Genomic DNA, 22655 nt, shown 5'->3' on the forward strand with positions numbered 1-22655 from the left:
CACTACACCTAACCCTGCTCCTGCTTCCCGCTCACACAACACTACCACTAACCCTGCTCCTGCTTCCCGCTCACATGACACTACACCTAAACCTGCTCCTGCTTACCGCTCACACGACACTACACCTAATCCTGCTCCTGCTTCCCGCTCACACAACACTACCACTAACCCTGCTCCTGCTTCCCGCACACACGATACTACCCCTAACTCTGCTCCTGCTTCCCGCTCACACGATACTACCCCTAACCCTGCTCTTGCTTCCTGCTCACACGACACTACCCCTAACCCTGCTCCTGCTTCCTGCTCACACGACACTACCCCTGACCCTGCTCCCGCTCTCTGCACACACTATACTACCCCTAACTCTGCTCCTGCTTCCAGCTCACACGACACTACTCCTAACCCTGCTCCTGCTTCCTGCTCACACGACACTACCCCTAACCCTGCTCCTGCTTCCTGCTCACACGACTCTACCCCTAACCCTGCTCCTGCTTCCTGCTCACACGACACTACCCCTAACCCTGCTCCTGCTTCCCGCTAACACGACACTACCCCTGTCCATGCTCCCGCTCTCTGCACACACTATACTACCCCTAACCCTGCTCCTGCTTCCCGCTCACACGACACTACACCTAACCCTGCTCCCGCTCTCTGCACACACGATACTACCCCTAACTCTGCTCCTGCTTCCCGCTCACACGACACTACCCCTAACCCTGCTCTTGCTTCCTGCTCACACGACACTACCCCTAACCCTGCTCCTGCTTCCTGCTCACACGACACTACCCCTGACCCTGCTCCCGCTCTCTGCACACACTATACTACCCCTAACTCTGCTCCTGCTTCCCGCTCACACGACACTACTCCTAACCCTGCTCCTGCTTCCTGCTCACACGACACTACCCCTAACCCTGCTCCTGCTCACACGACACTACCCCTAACCCTGCTCCTGCTTCTTGCTCACACGACACTACCCCTAACCCTGCTCCTGCTTCCCGCTAACACGACACTACCCCTGTCCATGCTCCCGCTCTCTGCACACACTATACTATCCCTAACACTGCTCCTGCTTCCCGCTCACACAACACTACCCCTAACCCTGCTCCTGCTTCCCGCTCACACGACACTACCCCTAACCCTGCTCCTGCTTCCCGCTCACAATACACTACCACTAACTCTGCTCCTACTTCCCGCTCACACAACACTACCACTAACCCTGCTCCTGCTTCCCGCTCACACGACACTACACCTAACCCTGCTCCTGCTTCCCGCTCACACAACACTACCACTAACCCTGCTCCTGCTTCCCGCTCACATGACACTACACCTAAACCTGCTCCTGCTTACCGCTCACATGACACTACACCTAACCCTGCTCCTGCTTCCCGCTCACACAACACTACCACTAACCCTGCTCCTGCTTTCCGCTCACACGACACTACACCTAACCCTGCTCCCGCTCTCTGCACACACTATACTACCCCTAACCCTGCTCCTGCTTCCCGCTCACACGACACTACCCCTAACTCTGCTCCTGCTTCCCGCTCACACGACACTACCCTTAACCCTGCTCCTGCTTCCCGCTCACACGACACTACCCCTAACCCTGCTCCTGCTTCCCGCTCACACGACACTACACCTAACCCTGCTCCCGCTCTCTGCACACACGATACTACCCCTAACTCTGCTCCTGCTTCCCGCTCACACGACACTACCCCTAACCCTGCTCCTGCTTCCTGCTCACACGACACTACCCCTAACCCTGCTCCTGCTTCCTGCTCACACGACACTACCCCTGACCCTGCTCCCGCTCTCTGCACACACTATACTACCCCTAACCCTGCTCCTGCTTCCCGCTCACACGACACTACCCCTAACCCTGCTTCCCGCTCACACGACACTACCCCTAACCCTGCTCCCTCTCTCTGCACACACTATACTACCCCTAACTCTGCTCCTGCTTCCCGCTCACACGACACTACCCCTAACCCTGCTCCTGCTACCCGCTCTCACGACACTACCACTAACCCTGCTCCTGCTTCCTGCTCACACGACACTACCCCTGACCCTGCTCCCGCTCTCTGCACACACTATACTACCCCAAATGCTGCTCCTGCTTCCCGCACACACTACACTACCCCTAACCCTGCTCCTGCTTCCCGCTCACACAACACTACCCCTAACCCTGCTCCTGCTTCCCGCTCACACGACACTACCCCTAACCCTGCTCCTTCTTCCCGCTCACATGACACTACTCCTAACCCTGCTCCCTCTTTCTGCACACACTATACTACCCCTGAACCTGCTCCCGCTCTCTGCACACACTATACTACCCCTAACTCTGCTCCTGCTTCCCGCTCACACGACACTACCCCTAACCCTGCTCCTGCTTCCCGCTCACACGACACTACCCCTAACCCTGCTCCTGCTTCCTGCTCACACGACACTACCCCTGACCCTGCTCCCGCTCTCTGCACACACTATACTACCCCTAACCCTGCTCCTGCTTCCCGCTCACACGACACTACCCCTAACCCTGCTCCTGCTTCCCGCTCACACGACACTACCCCTAACCCTGCTCCCGCTCTCTGCACACATGATACTACCCCTGACCCTGCTCCCTCTCTTTGCACACACTATACTACCCCTAACCCTGCTCCTGCTTCCCGCTCACACGACACTACCCCTGACCCTGCTTCCGCTCTCTGCACACACTATACTACCCCTAACCCTGCTCCTGATTCCCGCTCACACGACACTACCCCTGACCCTGCTCCTGCTTCCCGCTCACACGACACTACCCCTGACCCTGCTCCCGCTCTCTGCACACACTATACTACCCCTCACCCTGCTCTCTACACAGACTATAATACCCCTAACCCTGCTCCCGCTCTCTGCACACATGACACTACCCCTGACCCTGCTCCCGCTCTCTGCACATACTATACTACCCCTAACTCTGCCCCTGCTTCCCACTCACACGACACTACCTCTAACCCTGCTCCTGCTCTCTGCACACACTATACTACCCCTAACCCTGCTCCCGCTCTCTGCACACACTATACTACCCCTAACCCTGCTTCTGCTTCCCGCTCACACAACACTACCCCTAACCCTGCATATCAAAGAGGGATATATGTGCCTGAGGATAGCTTCAGTTAGTGTAGGCTAGACTGTGAGGGACAGATCATTGGAGGTTACAGGCAGGGAAAGTAATTAAAGGAAGGCAAGTGCTGCCCCCCCCTCGCGGCTGACCCCCCTCTCGCGGCCGACCCGCGAGGGGGGAGGCGCAGCACTTGCCCTCCTTTAATTACTTTCCCTGCCTGTAACCACGAGCGGGGAGCCGCCGCGAGGGGGGGCCGGCAGCACTTGCCCTCCTTTAATCACTTTCCCTGTCTGTAACCATGAGCAGGGGAGTGTGGGGGGGAGGGGCAGTCGCGAGGGGGGGATGCCGCGAGGGGGGGTGGCAGGCAGCACTTGCCTTCATTTAATTTCTTCCCCTGCCTGTAACCACGAGGAGGGGAGCGGGGGTGGGGGGGGCCGCGGGGGAGGGAGGGGCGGCCGCGAGGGGGGGGGGTGGCGATGACACAGGACTTAACTTGTATTTCCGCAATGTACCCTCTCTGGACACACGCACCTTGCCTTCTAGGTAACATCTCGGCTCCTCCTCTCCTGTGTGCGTAAGACGTCACACGCAGCACACAGAGCAGAGGACACAGTGAGCCACCAGACAGAGCGGCATTCGGCTGCTGTCCAATGTGCTGACAGTCAGCTGGTGCCGGTAATTTATAATGCAAGCCTCCATTAGGTAGCCCTGTCAGCGGGCCCCCTGGGACTCGCCGGGCTCTAAGCGGCCGCCTGTGATGCCTAGCGGTAAATCCGCCCCTGGTATGACCAACCCTATCTCAGTAAGAAGCAAAATCCTTAGACAGGATGAGACCACAATTGACAGTTACTTTAAAGGGAAATGCTTTTATTGCAAGGAATGAGGGAAAAGTGGAAGTGAATAACTTTTGGGTGATTTTTTTTATAATACATGTAGACATATTTATCCTACATTTTTCCTTAATTTAATTAGCTCATCCAACAAACTGATTAGGAATTAAACTGGTTATAAATGAATCTGAACACTAACTTACTTCTACTTTTACTACAATCGCATGTATTTTTTTTTTGTTTACCAATACTCACTTTGTATTTTGGGGCCTATTCATCATCACTTAATTTTCACAAAATCATGTGAAAACGCACATTATCACCTGCAATTGTGAAAATTAAGTTATCGGGCCATTCATCAATGGGGTAAAGCAGGAGATATCACAGATCTCTCCTACTTACCTTCCTCTTGCGGAATGGCCCGCTGTCCCCATACACTAATATGGGGACAGTATTCATCAAGCTCCAAAAATATAATATTTTCGGAGCTTGACTGCGGGAGCATTCGCCATCTTCAGATGGCGAATGCTCCTGCTCCGGAATCGCAACCCACTCCTTCCCTGCAGGAAGGAGGTACGGGTTGCGAAAAGGGATCCCTCTGCCCCTGTCTGGCTCCTTCCGCCGGATTTCGGCGCTCTTGTGCGTATGCGTGACCTGTAGGTCGTGTATGCGCACTCCCATCACTGCTCCGACAGCCGCAGCGAGTTAGGATGTTAATTATCGGGGTCTGTTCAGACCCCGATAATTAACATGATGAATAGGCCCCTTAGTCTTTACTGCATATAACAAATAAGTTGATTTAATAAATGTTTATGCTCCAATCCTCTTGTGTTCATCTTTACTGTAGTTTGTATAAATGAACTGCCATGGACTGTCCTGTAATTATGTGATCAGCCCTACACCTTGGAAGGCAGCCTACTGTCTGTATGTGAACTTTTGAATACCCCACAACAAAGGATTTGTGAAATATTGAACAATATTGTGTACCCTTTTTCACCTGGATATGACTTAGTTTAATAAAAGTAGTTTTAAATGTACATCGGACAAATAAGTATGATACTTAAATGTCCAGAAAAACTGATCCTATGATCTGTTTGCCTCTCAGTTCTGATCTAAGGTGTGATTTCTAGTAGTTGCTCAGGAATCAGATGGTGAAAATAATAGGACTTCCTATGTACGAGTAGGTGTCAGCTCTCTGTCCTTATACTGAATTCTACTTGTCACTACTCTCGCTAAACCCTTAAGAACTGTCATTGTGATCACTTTGCTTTGGTCCCCGAATCTCAACCTTATTTTAATACTTAATGTAACACTAGGATGTTACCTTACTTCTTTCTTTTATTTTACTTCTCTCCAGGATGATGACAGATGCAGAATTCCTATAACAACTCTTTATAACCAGGCTAGTCATGGTCTGTGCATATAGCAGCCCACTTTCCTTAATACTAGATGTGCTCACCATACTCATATAATTTCTATAGGGTAGAAGAGGCGTAGTTTTAGATTGGCACTAGAACTATATTGAGCCATTAATTAAACTGTACAGAAGTGTCCAACTAGAATTCTGGGCTTGCGGAAAACCAGGTCAATATCCAAGCAGAAGGTCAGGGTTGGAGGTACTCCAGGAAATTGACACAGTCAGATAAAGTTTGGGGTAGTCAGTAACCAAGAGATGGTCAAAGTCCTAGCAACAGCTGAGTGCAGGTGGCAATCCAGATAATGTACAGAAAGAAGGCAATGTCAGAACCCAAACAAAGAATAGAGACAGATTAAACAGATCCCACAGTTGCAGGTCACTATCACATTCACTAAAGAGGTGTAGGCAACCAATTAAACAGCTCTCTAGGAACCAAACCTCTACAGGTGAATCACTCATTTGACCATAATCTTGGCCCATAACCTTGAACCTAAAAACCTCTATTGCAGCAGTTCTCAAACTGTGGGTCGTGACCCCAAAGTGGGTCGCGGCCATCTCAGCTTTGGGGTTACGACTCACATGGGGTGAGGTTGATGACCCCTCTGAGGAGAGTGAAACCAGTTGAACTGTCTGTTATTTCAGACTCCTCGGATCACTGGCTGAGAGATCCGAGGAGTCATCAGACAGCCCCGTCCCACCCCAGTGCTCAGCTTCTCTTTTCCTCCTGCCCAGCAGCAGAAACTGACAAACAGGCAGCAAGCCTCAGCAGCAGACAGACTCAGAGGAGCCATTTGCCAGACTCTCTCTGTAGTCTGTGCAGATGTTGTTAAGTAAGTGCAGCCTGGGGGACTGCTGCTGCCAGGGTGGGAGAACACAGAATGTGTGTTGATTGCTGTGTAGGGAGAAGAAACTTCCCCAGGAGGAGGAATGAGGGGAGTGCTGAGCACAGACCCTATGGGGGAACAAGGGAGGACACAGTGTGGGAGCTGGAGGGGGGGAGGGAGGGGGGGACAGAAAAAACAAATTTATTAAATACCCATTGCCTCCCCCGTCATCCACTGCCTCCCCCATGAAGCACACTACACCCTCTGTATTTCTCATCTACTACCTCCACCTGTTACCCACTGTGTCCTATGTCACCCTTAGCCTCCCACTACCTACCCAGTCACTGACTGTCTTCCCTGCCACCCTTTGCTGCTCCTTGCCACCCACTGCCATCTCCTGTCACCCACTGCCATCCTCTGCTTCTCCTTGCCACCCACTGCCTCTCCGTCACCCACCGACACCCTCTGCCTCCCTCTGTCACCCACTGCTTCTCCCTATTACTCACTGCCTCCTATGTCACCTATTGCCTCCCCAGTCATGGTCTGCTTTTCCATGCCCCCCTATCACCCTGTCTCTCCCTGTCACCCTCTGCCTCCCCATGTGAGCCACTCGTTCTCCCTGTTACCCACTGCCTCCTATGTCACCCTTTTCCTCCCCAGTCACCCACTGTCTTCCCTGAAACCCTTTGCTGCTCTCTGCCACCCACTGCCTCTCTCTTTCACCCATTTCCTCTCCCTGTCACCCACTGCTTTACGCTGCCTCCCCCTCACCCACTGCCATCCTTTGCTTCTCCCTATTACCCACTGCCTCCTATGTCACCTATTGCCTCCCCAGTCACCCTCTGCCACCAACACCCCCTCTGTTTCTCCCTGTCACCCACAGCTTCTCCCTGTTATCCACTGCCTCCTACTTCACCCTTTGCCTCCCCAGTCACCCACTGTCTCCCCAGTCACTCTCTGCCTCACCTTGCAGGGACAGGGGCTTCGAAAGACGCTCGTCCCTGCAATGTCTAAATGAAATGATCGCATTAGCGCAGTGGCGTAAGTTCATACCAGATGCCCGGGGGCAAGTTATAATTTGGTGCCCCCCTAAAACAAAAGGGAAAATAAATGTGGTGCATATCTATCACATATGCACAAAAACACTAATATAGAATAGCCTTAAGTGGGGTGACTGTATTGTGGGCAATAGAGGAAGCGCCTCCATTGTCTCCCATAGTTCTGCCCCTGCATTAGCAGATACCTCACTTCAGTTTTGCGTCTCCATAGTGCTACTGTGCATGAGCGGTCTGTTGACCATGCATGTGTGGCAGTCATTCTGCAGTAACTTGCTGGGGTCCTGTAATAATGTTTATTGTTAGACGGGGTCACAGAGCAAAAAACTTTGAGAACCCCTGCTCTATTGATTGCTAAATTCTATTGCATTTATATATTATTAATAATTTTAGTTGTGCACCTGAGATTTGTCTGTTTTTGTGCCTGCAATTAGTCTCATCAGGTAGCTCCTCCTATTATATATATATTACAGGGTGTGCAGTCCAGAGATCTTTCCCATATACTCCATTTAATGTGCTTTATTGCACACCTGAGGGAAAGGAGACGCCCTCAGTCTGGATTAGCACCCCTACCTTATTGGTTTAAAAGCATGGAGTCTGGTAATAGATATGCACACTGGTATTAGGCACAATTCTAGGTAAGTCCTACAAGTTTTATATACTGTAGTGCAACTTTGGTTCATTTTTGGGGCGTGGGTCCCCCTGGATTGCCTTGGTTGATCTGTTTCAGGGCACCGCTTTATAACACATTTTTCTTTTATAACACATTTTAACCCTTCACTGTTTGTTTATTATACATGTACCTCACTTTTTTATTTTCATTCTTTATATGCAGCTGTGGCTGCTCTTAACTATCTCTTTTACACTGCACTTTTCTTACTATGGCGGTGCCCTGGGGCGGCTTTGCTGGGCCAGTTTGGGGGTGTCCTGCGCTCTGGATTTGAATCCTAGTATGTTAGGGACCTACCCTAAAGAGATTACCTGGATGTGGTGGGTAGGCCCATAACCTTGGCCAATATTATGCTAAAAACCTCTATTGATTGCAAAATTCTATTGCATTTATATATTATTAATAATTTGGAGTTGTGCACCTGAGATTTGTCTGTTTTCAAACTGTAAACTACTCACATGGCGGCTTGGAAGCTGTATTGAACAGTGGTGCACATCTGTGCCCATCTCTCCGGGTCTTTTATACTTCTTTTTTTTTCGCCTCACAGATTCTATAATCTTATTATTTTCTCTCCCTCTCTCTCAGCACAGTCCTTTGTAACCACTATCTACCCCAAACTTCCCCCACTTCTACCACTGAATTGAGGGTGAAACTCCCCCCACCTGAATTTATCGCTACCCTGGCCTAGCCGTCTACTTTAAATTTAGGTTTTCACTGGTTTCAGAATGCACCAGTATGACAGGGGTCTGTAATAGGAGTGCAGAAAATGTTGTGTGGTTTTATAAATGTATCAGGCAATAGATAATGGTCAGATATTAGAAGGTGGTCAGACATTGCATAAGGTGTTTTTAACAGAAAGAACCTAAGAAAAGGACAAAGTTTTCTGTGGCCAGACATACTTAATCCTGAATCAACATGGTCTTACCTTCATCTTATCTGAAAGCATACACCATAAAACACAGTTGTTGGTGAGATTTCCAACATTCATAATTGAGGCAACAAATGTCTATTAATATTTACATATATTTCCAAACATGACCTTTATACTTGTTTAAATGCTGATGTAGGAGTTTTCCTCCTATATAAATTGTCATTAGTCAGTATACAATCAGCCTAAGCCTATGCTCGATGTATTGGAGAGGTGTTGGAGAGGCTTCTGGGAATGAAACCATTTATGTTCTGAGTAGATGATCTGACAAGCAAGTTAAGTGTTTATTATATTTTACGCTCCTTCTTTTACTTTGTAATAAATGTCTTTTTAATTGATATTTGTTCTGTGGCTCGATTAATGTCTTTGTATCCAAAAAATCTTATCTCATTCCACCGAAAATAGGTGTCTCATTCATGGTATCCCTGGTTCCTTCTAATAGCTACTTATCTTTGTCACAAGCCACCGCTGTGGTTTGCATCCTGCTCAAGCTCCAGTTGTTGCTAAGCAACTGGGACATCACTCCTTCTGGCCACAGGCTCCTGCAGTTCCACCGGTTGCCGGGCAACAAGAACGTCACACTAGGACGGCATCTGCAGTTACTAATCGACTGGGATGCCAGGCAGCCGCAGGGATTGCTGGGGGCTGCCTGTCCTTGATTGGAGCTTATGCTTGACATGCAGCATCACAGCTGCTTTTTTTATCATCCAAAATCCTGCCTTTTCTGCCTGCAGTGATTGGTCGATTTCCTTATTATGAGGCAGCCAGGCTAGCTCCTCCTTGCCGGTTATAGCTTGTGCCTTGCGTTTAAGACCCTGGTCCTTGTTTGTGATCTCTGCCAGCCAGAACTTCTGCCTTGATTGTGAGAACCTTGTTCCTGTGTTCCAGTTTATGTCATTGCTGCAATCACAAGCAGCTGCACAGTTTTCTTGGAGCAGTGATATCAGCTTGCAGCCTGGCCGCTCATACCACCTCATTGCTGCAACATCAGCCCTTGGCCTTTCCGCATATACTAACTCAGTGCTGCAACATCAGCCCGCGTCCTTGCCACTCATACCACCTCAGTGCCACATCAGTCCATGGCCCTGCCATTCATTATACCTAAGAGCTGCACCATCAGCCCGCGGCCTTGCTGCTCTAACCACCTCAGTGCAGTGTTCCAGCCAGCTGCCCAGCCACTTCACTCTGTACCCAGTAAGTGGCCCAGTTGCACCTATTAATATCGGAGTACATTACATCTGTCTCTAGTCAGCTCCCTAGCCGCACACATCTCCTGCGATATATGGACTACTGTGTAAGCCTCTACTGTTCCGAGCATAAGACCATGCTGCAACCTAAGTACCGGTGAGCATGTTCAGCTCTAAGGGAACAGCGGAGGGCTGTTATTGGTATGAAGACATCACCAGTGTGACTCTAGAGGTCTTACACTGTAGTTCAGGTCATCATAACAATCTTGCTACATTTGGCAGAAATATCAACTCAGTGCTCCCTGCGCTTTAATGTGTCAAGTGGTAAAAGCTTTATTTGGCTTTTAGGAAAGCTATTACGTCCTTTTTTTTTTTTTTTTTTAAAGAAAACATACCATTTCTTGGAGCTGTAAAAACATTACCACTACTACTACTTTTAGCTAGAATTTTTATAATGAATTAACTGTAAGAAAATTAGCCTGGAATAGTACAGTATGGACTTTATCCTAGTGTCTTACTATAATATGAAATGAATCTACACCAACGGGGGAACAGAGGGGTAACCCGTCATCTCAGGTGGTCCATGACTATTGAATTTACATTATGAAGAACGTTGTGATAAAAGAGGCTATGTTCTAACACAGTAGATGTTTGCTTTTAAAACTTAATTTTATAAATTAGCCATTGAGATATAACATTTTTCAAACTAATTTTTTAAAGATGAGTGGCAATTGGCCAAAAATTGTCTGGGAACCCATAATTTATAAGCATCAATGTGAACTATGTAACAGAACCAATCTGGCTATGGAGCTCAGAGTTCTCATCTATCGTTTGGATGTTTTGGCGTAATGGAGTAAAGTTATTTTCTAGAATACAGTGTACTTTTATAGCTGTTATAATCATAATTGATGAGAAGTATTAATCTGTGGCATAAATAACAATACATGTAACTAACCTAAACTATTACTGTCTAATAAAAAAATAAAAAAAATAAAATTTATAAAAAAAATATAAAAAAAAATAAATATATATATATATATATTATTGGCACTATCAAGTACTTACACAACAGGAACATTCACACCTAGGGATGCTGTTATGATGGTAGATAAGGCAAGGTTAATTCACTACTTATACAGTATTTTATAAGTCACTTCTTCCAAGAATGGAGGTTAGATAGATACTGTAACTTAACCTGATGGGTCATTAATGCTTCTTCTGTGATTGAATTTAAACATTGTTTGTTTTATTTTGAATTAAATAATGTATTTTCTAACTGTGAGAATAATAGTACTTGCTACTTAGATTTTTCCATTTTCAATTCTTAACCAGATTGTTTTATGAACTAAGATTGCATCCTGCCCAGTGGCAGATTTTCCATGATTTATTAATCTGTTCTTTTCTTTTACTGTGCTGACAGCTATCTGAAGTAGCCTGTAGACCATCTCTCAGAAAACCCATTGATGGGATTGTAACCTTTGAATCTCTTTTACAATCTCTCTATCTCAAGACAAAAACTGGTAGAAAGGTCATCATTTACATCCTATTGGATGGCTGGAGTTTCTCTGCTGGAAAAAAGTATTGTCTGTTTCCTGATCGCTTATCTTAGCTGTATTACTTACCTTGACCTATGTCTAATGTTTAATGTTTGTGACACCTTGTATACCCAGACACGTCTTGTCTGGCATAATGCTTGAGTTGGTTTGTCATGGCATACTAATGTTAATTTGTCTATAGATGACAAATGAATGGATTTGGGTGTGCGGCCTGGCAAGCCTTACCATGTGTACTGGTTGGTGAGTGATTCCCAAACTTTTCTGGTTCTATAAATTTATTCCAATGCCCCCCACACGTTTAGGCCATTACTCAAAACAAATTCTTAAAAATTTCAAGAAAGAATTAATAACATAAAAAAATTCAAGAAAGAATTAATGACATAAAACCGTACTGATTAATTTTAATAATAAAATATACATTTGTATTCAATTTGTGACACAAAAAAACAATTCACATTTACAAAAAAACAAAACAATTGTTTGTTATATAACTATATCAATCGTCCTTATCTGCTCCGCTCATTGTTACTGCTCACTTATCGAACTAATACTTCTTGTGCCTTCCCTCCATTATGCTTCTTCTTCTCTCTCCACCCTACCTGCGCTCTCTCCTCACTGACTCACATATTACTTGCACTCCCCTCTCTGTTCACGGTCTCTCTTCCTGCAACCCACAATCTTTTGCCCTATTGTAGGAGCACTCAGGGTTGGTTCTGACCCAGCAAACATTGCCGGTTCAGCTGTATTTGGCGCAGTCTGACCCCCGACACCAAGGGCTCAGCATGCCTATCAATCCAGTGCCACCCCCCAGCCACCTCCTTGCACCTTAGCACCCACCTAGCCACCTAGACCGATCCAGTCCCCCCACCCATAGGGCTTGTACTGCTCAGTTTGGGAATCACCTGGGTAGATTTTAATTTGCACTTTCCTCTGGTAGGAGAGGGATTTGTTATGCTGGGTTTTGGCACAAATATGAAGAATATGTCCAGTATAAACAAACTCTTCCAAATGGCAGCTTATAATGGGTAATATTAGTAGATATTATGGACCTGATGCAGAGTTGTCATCTTTGTGGACACATCTTGTGATTTTTAGTGACAGCAGATGCACAACTTTGAACAACTACAGACACTTGCGGCAGAGTGTATTTAAATGTGTGCCCATTGGGGCAGGGCCATAATGACACAAGTTACAGTGAATTGCATAAATCATCTTCTGCCCATTGTCCACTTTACAATTAGGTGGGCTGTTGGGGGAGGAACCTTCTCTTCCTGGAATACAGGATAACTCCCTGATATTGGAGAGTCTCCTGGAATTTCTGGAAAAAAAGGCAAGTGTGTCTAAATTAGCTTTTGCCGCACTCATCAACTCTCCTACAACATTACATTAACTTACTGGTCATCTGCTTCCATCAGACAGTGCAATATTTTGCACCCCCAAAGACGCGGCCATCAAGGCCCAGATTTGCATGTAAAAGTGGGTGCACCGGGGCAAAATAAGGAGCCTGGCATCACATAAGAACATTGCAGTGCATCTTTTGTGCCTTTAGGAATTAGCCTTTGTGATTTATGTATTGCTAAGGTGAATGTATGAGCAGTGAAGGATGCTTGTCCTCATTTGTTTCATTCTCTTTAGACTGTAAGCTCTTAAGGGCAGTGGCTTTGTTCTCTACTCCTAGCACTATCCCTGACACTGTTGTGCCTTTGTTTCTCTGTCTCCCATCCGGCACCAGCCCCTTTGATCCTGTGTGTCCACCCACTTGTTGGGTACAGGATCACTGAATGGTGTTTTCCTCTAACTTCTCCTGCAAGTGTATTTTCATTACTTGCTTCCCTAGCTATGATGCTCTATACTCTTCCCCTCACTTCTTCCATTACCTCCACCCTGTGCTTGGATGTATAATTTTGTCATAGTTTTCCTATGTATTGTTGTGCAGTCGGACCTGTTACAAGCACGCTGCACAGTGTATACCTTGCAGCGCCCTATAAATAAATAATAATAATAATAGTTTGTAATAACGAGTGGATAGGAGGCGATTGCCTTCCTCTGAGGAAACATGCCTTGTCCTCTTTAACTGGGCCTCCTAATCTTTCATTCCTGCACACACCTCATTCATCTGCATTTGAGGTCATGTAAAACATTGAAAGTACTGATGCTGAAAACCTATCTACACACATTTTCAATAAGGGTCTTTTTCTTGTTATAAGGATCCATAAAGCTTCCCCAACTCACACCATTCATGACACCTCACTCACAGAATCTAAGCCTGTCATACATGGTGCACTCAGCCATGACATACTACAATGCGGGTTACTCAGATGTCCGATGTTCACACAGTTGATCCGATGACTGAATCTTCAGACGCAACATCGGTTCAGAGAAACCAGCAGGAGGTGTCTTTTTGCTGAAGATGTCTCTTGTGGCTTTAGCAAAATTTCACACAGCTTCTGCACACAAAGGCGCAACTATTGTGTGAATAGCGGCCATATCTGAATCAGCCCCACAGTAAGTACGAGATTTGTTTTCATTCTAATGGTACAGTAGGCTAGTCCACAGCTGCTGTCTGTATACATGGTCATTTATATTTACATTAGTATAGTATGGTAAGGACAGGAACTAAATAACAAAATATTTCAACAATTACAATTCATATAGGAAACCCACAGTGACAAAATGGTCATGATGTATTGTTGTAATGGGATAATATTTAGACTCTAAAATCTAAAATGACCCATTATCCAACCACAATACTTATAGTTTAAAAAAAAAAAAAAAATCATTAAATATATTCATGCTCATTCTATTATGTATCAGATCAGGACAGGGAGGTTTTATGTGTTGACTCTAGACCAATATTGCTTTTTAAATTTGAAACTTTTACACTATATCACTCATACATGTCTTTGGGCCTGATTCAGACCCACTCGCAAGCGGCTGTCCGCTCGCAAGTGGGTCGATGTTGTGCACTGCGCATGCGCACGACGGCGGGAGCTCCGTCGTGTGCATGCGCCAGACGCGACGAGCGAAGGACTTTCCTTCGCTCGTTGTGTCTGATCAAAGGGGGCATGCTGTTGATGTTGATTGATTGATTGATTGCCGGGGTCGTGCCTCCCAGACGGGGGCGTTCCCAAGGGAACGCCTACCGTCAGAAGCTGGCCCACTGACATCACTAGTGATGTCAGTGGGAGTGATTTTGGCTCTGATAGAGCCAAAATCACTCCGGGCCTTGCGGTTGAAAAACTCAACCGCAGGCTCCAGCTCGCAGTGGCGATGGTCGCGATGGTCAAGACCATCGCGGCCATCAAACTGCATGCTCGTATAGGCTGTGGGTGGTGACCCACAGCTATACGAGTGTCCAGGAGGACGCTCCATAATTATGGAGGGCGGCCCTCATTCAGAGCGTGCGCTCTGCTCAGAGCGTATGGCTCTGAATGAGGGCCTTTGTTCAGTGATGTATAGACACTTCCACTGAATTCCTGAAAGGTGCATGTTTGTTATTTTTTTACCTATTGTCTTAACCTGAAATTAAAGACGATAGATATCGTTTGAATGTTTCACATCAATAAATTAACAGTTATCTAGAGAAACGCCGCAACAGCTAAATGTAAATGCTTTGTGTATGGAAGCACTGGGAGCACACAGGGACATCAGTCATAGAAATGTTTAGTGCTGAAGAGCAATTTTTTCTTCAAAATAGATGCAAAGAACTGGGCAGACTCTATGGACAAAGTGATTCTTATCTCCTGTCATTCCCTATTTAGCGATAACATTCACTCTGTATGGAGAGTATTTTGGCAAGTCTTATGGCAGTGCACAGCGGGTAATTGTCCAATCTCCTATTGTCAGAGGTACCCAGTGGGCCAATGTCACCCTGCCTGCAGCATTAGTGTTACAAACATCTGAAAAGCCAAAAAAAGCAAAAATATTATTCTGTATTAGTCTATCCCTGGTGCTACAGAAGCAGGCTGCCAAGCTGTGGTTATGTTGATTATCCTATTATATAATGCTGTTCTGTTACATGTTTAATATGCCCCAGGTACTCCTCAGTGCCAATCCCCTTATTTAAGCCTTCTTCTTCTATGCCATTACCAATTAATATCCCAGTCAAGATGGATTATTGTGTTTCCAATTCTAGCATATTTAAACTTGCAGGGTAGTGCATGTAATAGTGGCTGTGACTGTATAATACTAAACCAGTGGTTCCCAAACTTTTTTGAATCACGGTGCCCTAGTGCATCAGTATTGTTTTCACGGCTCCCCTAAGCCAAAAGTTTGTTATTGAGAAATTCAGAAAAAAATCTAGTAGTAAAGTGAAGTAAATTGTGCTTACCGGTCATCCTTAGGTTTGGTTATGTGGTGGTGGAGAGGTTTGTTCTTCTATTTGTCCACATATTTACATTACATTGACCATAAAGAATTAGATTTGGTGCTGGACCACCAACCTGAGGTACCCCTGCAAGTGTCCCAAGGCACCCCAGGGTGCTGCGGCGCACAGTTTGGGAACCACTGTACTAAACCATTATGTTTTCCCTGATTTGTCCATATCCGACGTCCTTTTGTGACTGTGCACTGTAGTTCTGAAGGACACACAATACAATATTCTGGAATGAAAATGGGTTGGGTTGTTATAGATAAATAATCATACTCGCCTACCTTTTGCTTCTCCTCCCCGGGAGAAGCCTGGGGAGGAGAGGCAGGTTGTGATGGGGGCGGGGCCTGGTGGGTTGCATCATTAAGCCCCACCTCCTTCACGGCAAATTGTCGTGATTGGCTGAAACGTAAGTATTGGGCGGGGCTAAATGACGTCATTTATTTATAATCGTGTCATTAAGCCCCACCCCATCGTGAGCCTCCTGCGAAAACTTGGTGGGTAGGCATGTATGTAAATAATATTTATTAAGGTATATGCTCAGCTGTCAGCACTGCCTGTCTTGCCTTCTCCAGCCCTTTTTTCTTTGGTAATAAGTATATGGGTATCTTCTCTTTCCCCAACTGGAACACCTTTATGAGATGCTCTAAGTAAAGTCATTCTTCGCTGACATGTTGCTGTCCAATATTTATATTAGGGGAATTTAGGCCCTCATTCAGAGCCGTACGCTCTGAGCAGAGCGCACGCTCTGAATGAGGGCCGGGCTCCATTTTCATGGAGCGTCCTCCTGGACGCTCGTATAGCTGTGGGTCACCACCCACAGGCTATACGAGCGTGCTTTGTGATGGCCGCGATGGTCGAGACCATCGCGACCATCGAAATTGAGAGCCGGAGCCTGCGGTTGAGGTTTTCAACCGCAAGCTCCGGAGTGATTTTGGCTCTATCAGAGCCAAAATCACTCCCACTGACATCACTAGTGATGTCAGTGGGCCGGCTTCTGACGGGAGGCGTTCCCGTGGGAACGCCCCCGTCAGGGAGGCACGCCCCTGGCACGCCCACCAAAGGGGGCGTGCTGTCAATCAACATTGACAGCACGCCCCCTTTGATCGGACACAACGAGCGAAGGACTTTCCTTCGCTCGTCGCGTCTGGCGCATGCGCACGACGGAGCTCCCTCCGTCGTGCGCATGCTCAGTGCATAACATCGACCCACTTGCGAGCGGACAGCCGCTCGCGAGTGGGTCTGAATCAGGCCCTTAATTCAAAGCAATGGACGCGATGTGCCATTCCAGAATAGCAGCATCCTGCCCACCAGCATCGCAAGTTTTTCCTTCCACCCCATAAAATAGAGGTGTCAGGGAAAAATTGCAATGTCGGAACTATCGCCCAAAACAATTAGACGTTCCTGCGCTTCTTGAGGGGCATGGTAACTCGAAATGGGGGAGTGTCATCATGAGACTCCACCCATTTCTTATCACTGTATGAGCATTCCTCTACATTCCGTTCCAAATACACTTTACCTGTATGATGGTTTCTCTGCGACGTGGAAGCTCTGAAGAAACTCATCCTTCATAGGCATATGGTGTCTCTTTTAGTTGGCACAAGATTCACTATTCTTGTAGGAGATCACATGGTCCAGCAGATGCCTGTTTGTGTAGAAATATAACCAATGTCATCATAATACAATAGAGGTTCAACCAGCCTCCTGCCCCTTGTGTCTCTGCAACCTCCTTTCTTTCCAGCCTCCTGCCCCATCTCTCCATCTTCCTGCCTCCTGCCATGTCAGTCCAGCCTCCTGCCTTTCCAGCCTCCTGCCCCTGTGTCTCTCAGCCTCAATTCATCCCCCTGTGCCAGTCAGCTTCCCCCTGTGTGTCAATGTCAGCCAGCCTCCCCCTGTGTGTCAATGTCAGCCAGCCTCCCCCGTCTTAACCCTATTTCTCTGCAGCCACCGCCCAGCCGAGCGCAGTGCACTTACATCCACTTGATGCTGCTTGTTGCTTGGCTTCGTTCTCCTCCTGCAGTGCTGCTTCGCCCAGTCCTCTCGTCTTCAGGCTTCATGACGCGTGAGGCCCGTTGAATTGACAACTAGATGCAGCAGGGGAGGCAGAGCTCGGGAGGTTCTAACAAGTAGTGTTAGTCCTCCCAATCCGTAAAAGGCCGGCCGCGGACGGCAAGTGCTTTAAATTTGTGGCATGCTGGCTAATGGGTGGTCCGGTGCACCCACAGACCACCCCTTGGTTTCGGCTAAGCTGCTCACATCCACTAACCAACTAACTATAGTTCAGACTGGGGTGAATTGAATTCCAGCAAGGGATAGTCAGCAAAAGGGAACGCTAACTATATTTGCACAATTCTTTAGTTACTCTTGGCCACATTTGACCCTCTGCCCAGACTGGTAACACAAAGGCAAATTTCAATTTTCTATCCAGGCCAACAATTAGCAACAGTGTAGCTATTAAATCAGGAGCTGCATAATCCCTATGGAGGTGATTCATCATCACTTTTAACATCATTGAAAGTCTACATCAGCTATTGTTGAGTGCCCTAGTTAAACCTATTCCCAGAAATATGCAGAACAAGAGGGAGCAACTAACTCAGTGCCTGATTCAGAGCGGGACGCTCTGACCAGAGCGCTCGCTCTGAATCAGGGCCTTCCTACCTGAAAATGGAGCGGCCTCTTGGACGCTCGCATAGCTGTGGGTGACCACCCACAGCTTATACGAGCGTCCATGATGATGGTCGCGATGGTCAAGACCATCGCGACCATCGGGCTTGCGACGAGACCCTGCTCAAGCCCTGGAGTGATTTTGGCTCTATCAGAGCCAAAATCACTCCCACTGACATCACTAGTGATGTCAGTGGGGCCGGACCCAGATGGTAGGCGTTCCCATGGGAATGCCTCCGTCTGGCAACCACACCCCCGGCATGCCCACTAAAGGGGGAGTGCTGTCAGTCACCATCGACAGCACGCCCCCTTTAGTGCGAGACCCATAACGACGGCTTGGCCAGATCAGTCCTCCCAGAGTCCACTCCCAGCATTGTGAGGCAGCTCCAGAGTCCAGCCTCTGTCTAGCTCCTCCTCATCTTCTTTGGGGATGAGATGTCATGATGTCTCATTCCCCAGTGTCAGTAGCGCAGCGCCGCTTTCCACTCATCACCGCACAGGAGGGAGAAGAGCAAGCTTAGACAGACAGGCAGGTGCTGGCCACTGGCCAGGGACCGATCCTGATAGTCTCCAGCCTCCGCCGTCAGCAGCAGCTGCTTGTGGCAGAGGCTGAAGATAAGATGACAGCAGTGCAATAGATAGTTTGCAGCAGCTCCAGCTTGGGAGGTCCCCTTGAGAGAGAGGGGCCCGTGGGTACTCATCCCTTGCGCCTCCCCAGTAATCCAGCTCTGCCTGATGGGTTGTGGGTAAAAGGTTGACAGGGTTTGGTATTTGAGTGGAAGCTGAATTCCCCCCTTGGCCCTCCTGTTTCTTCCAAAATGAAAGCCCTTATCAGATGTAAACTTATTTTGTTAAAAAACAACAACTAGTCACTAGTGGGTACCCAAGTCGCAGTGGCGTATCTATAATGGGTGTAAAATGTGCGGTGTAGGGCTTCTCACACTGCACCCATGTTCTTCAATACTTACCTCTCCGGAGTCCTGCGTTGGCAGTGGCACTGCTGCAGAAATCACTGCATGCGCAGTAGAAAACTTGTGAGGAAAATGTCTGTCACACCATTTTCCTGAAGACCTGCGCATGCGCAGTAGACTGTGGCACAGCGGCAGAGTCTACTCACTTGCGCACCCGGCTAGAGAGCAGGGGGTCCGGACGGAAAATGCACACAGGCCCCCTCCACCCTAATATGTGTTAATTGAATTAGTTCCCTCTTGCCTTTATGGTGTGCCTGGCCCTTTAAGACAGCTGCTGAGCAGATTGTGTGGCCCTATGGGAGTCACAACTGTAACCCAGAAGCAGAGGGACAAGCCGCCGGGGACACACAGCAGTGTGCCCCGAGCGGCTGCAGAAGTGACAGAGCCGCCCGGACTTCATAGCAGCGGGTGCCGGGGACCTCCCGTCCGCTGCTCCATAGGAGCTGCCTGACACCAGCCCTGCCGGACCTGGTAAATGGGGGCTGAAGTCCAGCGCGCTGTGACAGGGACAATTGTAGATCCAATTTGGGGGAAGTGCTTCTACTGGTCTCTGATCAAATACATCAACGTAATGCTGACACCACAGAAGTATGATTATTTATGTTAGGACCAAGGGATGACAAACATACCACCTGTTCCGTAATCTCAGAAACCTGCTATTTAACCACCATAGTCTCATGAGGCAAATAATAACAAAAATATTAACTTGGAAATTAATCAAACCTGTTTTTGGTGGCATTAAAAGTTTGCAGAGCAACCCCCTCGTCCCTTAGCAAGAGCAGTAACTCACAATCAGAAGTATTTTCATTTTATAATGCCCTCAGGTCGTGTCTCAGTTTATGTTGATACAGTACAACTTCTGAAGCACCAAAAATAGCAGCAGCCTTTGAAAAAAATCCATAACATTTGCCAGAAGTGCCAGTCCAACCTTCTATACAAATATCCAATTCTGGAGAGCTATATCAAGGTTCTGATTGTAAACATAATTATGATAATGTTGATGGAGGGGGAGGCAAGCAAGAGGGGATAGATATGTGGTAACCTGGTAGTTGTAGTGGGCACAGATAAGTGTTGATGCTACCATACAGCTAAAACGGCAGTTCCAGTGAATCTTCCTTCTCCTTAGGCAATGACTCAACGAGCTTTATCCACCTCAGGCTGTATCAGAGAGGCTAGCCTCATACACACAGTAAAATGACATAACATGACAACCTTGGTAAACAAAATAATTAAGAATTATTAAAGGGTGTAATAACAATACAGATTATTACTCAGCTGATTTAGAAAAAACCTCCAAACTGTTCAGCATTTTACTCTAAAGTGCACACAAAGTTCTATCATTTGAATACTCTGTTGCTGGACAATCACTGACTTATAACATGTATGTATTTGTAATCCACAATTGGTAATAGCAATAATCTTAGCATCTAATGCTGTTCTGTCCTAATTACAGAGAGTAATAGCTCTGGCTTTCCAATGACAAGGCACAATAAATACAGTTCCACTTGCATTATATCCCAATTATCTTCAGCACAGTAGCAATAATGCAGTCCCAAAGTGCTCTTTAACTCAGCTCAAGGTGCAGCGTGTGCAGTGCACATGGGCTCCTGTGTCCAGGGGGCCCACACTGCTCACCCTGCACACACATTTAATACTCACACCTCTAGTCCCACTTTGACCTCTCCCAAGTCCCATGGCAACTGTGGAGGCACTGCACAAATCGGTGGGAAAATGTCCACTGTGGCCATCTACTTGGCGATTTGTGCATGCGCAGTAGAAAAATACCAGAAAAATGGCGCACGTTCCTGGTAATTTGCACATAAGCAGTAGACTCTGGCACAGTGCCAGAGTCTGCTACCCTGCTCCAGCCAATAGAGAGGAGGGGGACTACACGGAGACTGCACATGGACCCCATTTTCTCTTAATAAACCCCATGGACAAAGAATATTGGAACTTAAAAACAGAACCCATTGATTGCTAATCAGTACCGCACACATTAAATTTATACTATGGGAATATACATACTGGTTGGTAAGAATATCCCGACTGCCTTCACAAAATACAAATAGATCTCAATATGAAATATGTTACATTGTTGGCTGCTTTTCATGGGATAATCTAAATTATTGTGGGTGTTTTGTGTCATCACAATATTTGGTAAGCAGCTACTTTGACCTTGGAATGAAAACTAGTGCCATATAGGGGTATTTTGACTTTTTCAGAAACTGCTGATCTCCTGAGATTGTTAGCAACAAAAGTCTCTAGTCTCAGAGAAAGGCCTAAAACACCAGTGAGTCCAATTGTAACTTAAATGATCAAGTGTTACAGCAGTTGTATGCAGAAGAGCATCTCTGAAAACACATCACATCCAACTTTGAAGTGGACGGTCTACAGCAGCAGAAGACCACATTAGGTTTCACTTATGTCAGCTCACAATAGGAAACTGAGGCTATGGTGGGCACAGGGTCACCTCAACTGGACAAATGAAGATTGGAAATACATTGCATGCTGCATGGAGATGTTAGGATCAATATTTGGCATAAATAAATGAATCCATGGATCCATCCTGCCTAGTGTCAATGGTTAAGGTTGATGGTGGTTTAATGGTATGGGAAATGCACACATTAGTCCCCTTAACAATTAAGTATTGTTTATATGCCACAACCTTAAATGCCACAACATATATGATATTGTCAATGACCATGTACTTTTTTTCTGGCCATAATCTACTCATCTTCTAATGGCTACTTCCAACAGGATAACACACAATGTCAAAAAGCATACATCATCTTAAGCGGGTTCCATGGCATGACAATGATCTCAGGGACTGATTCAGTAAGGATCGCTATTGCAATTGCGATTACTCACGCAGTCTCACTGCAAAGATGTGCTAATGTCTGCGATCGCAATACCACACGCAGCCTAACATAAAAATGCCCACTTTACCTTTGATAATGCAGTGAGTTCTAAGTTTACTTATCAAACTTTACTTGTTATAAAGGATAATGAAATAATTCACACAAATACAGATTCTAAAATAAATGACAATGTTTTTACCTTTAGACAGCAGTCTCATAC

This window comes from Taudactylus pleione, unplaced genomic scaffold (genome assembly GCF_031769625.1).
Source record: "Taudactylus pleione unplaced genomic scaffold, aTauple2 ptg000089l, whole genome shotgun sequence".
Taxonomy (NCBI): Eukaryota; Metazoa; Chordata; class Amphibia; order Anura; family Myobatrachidae; genus Taudactylus; species Taudactylus pleione.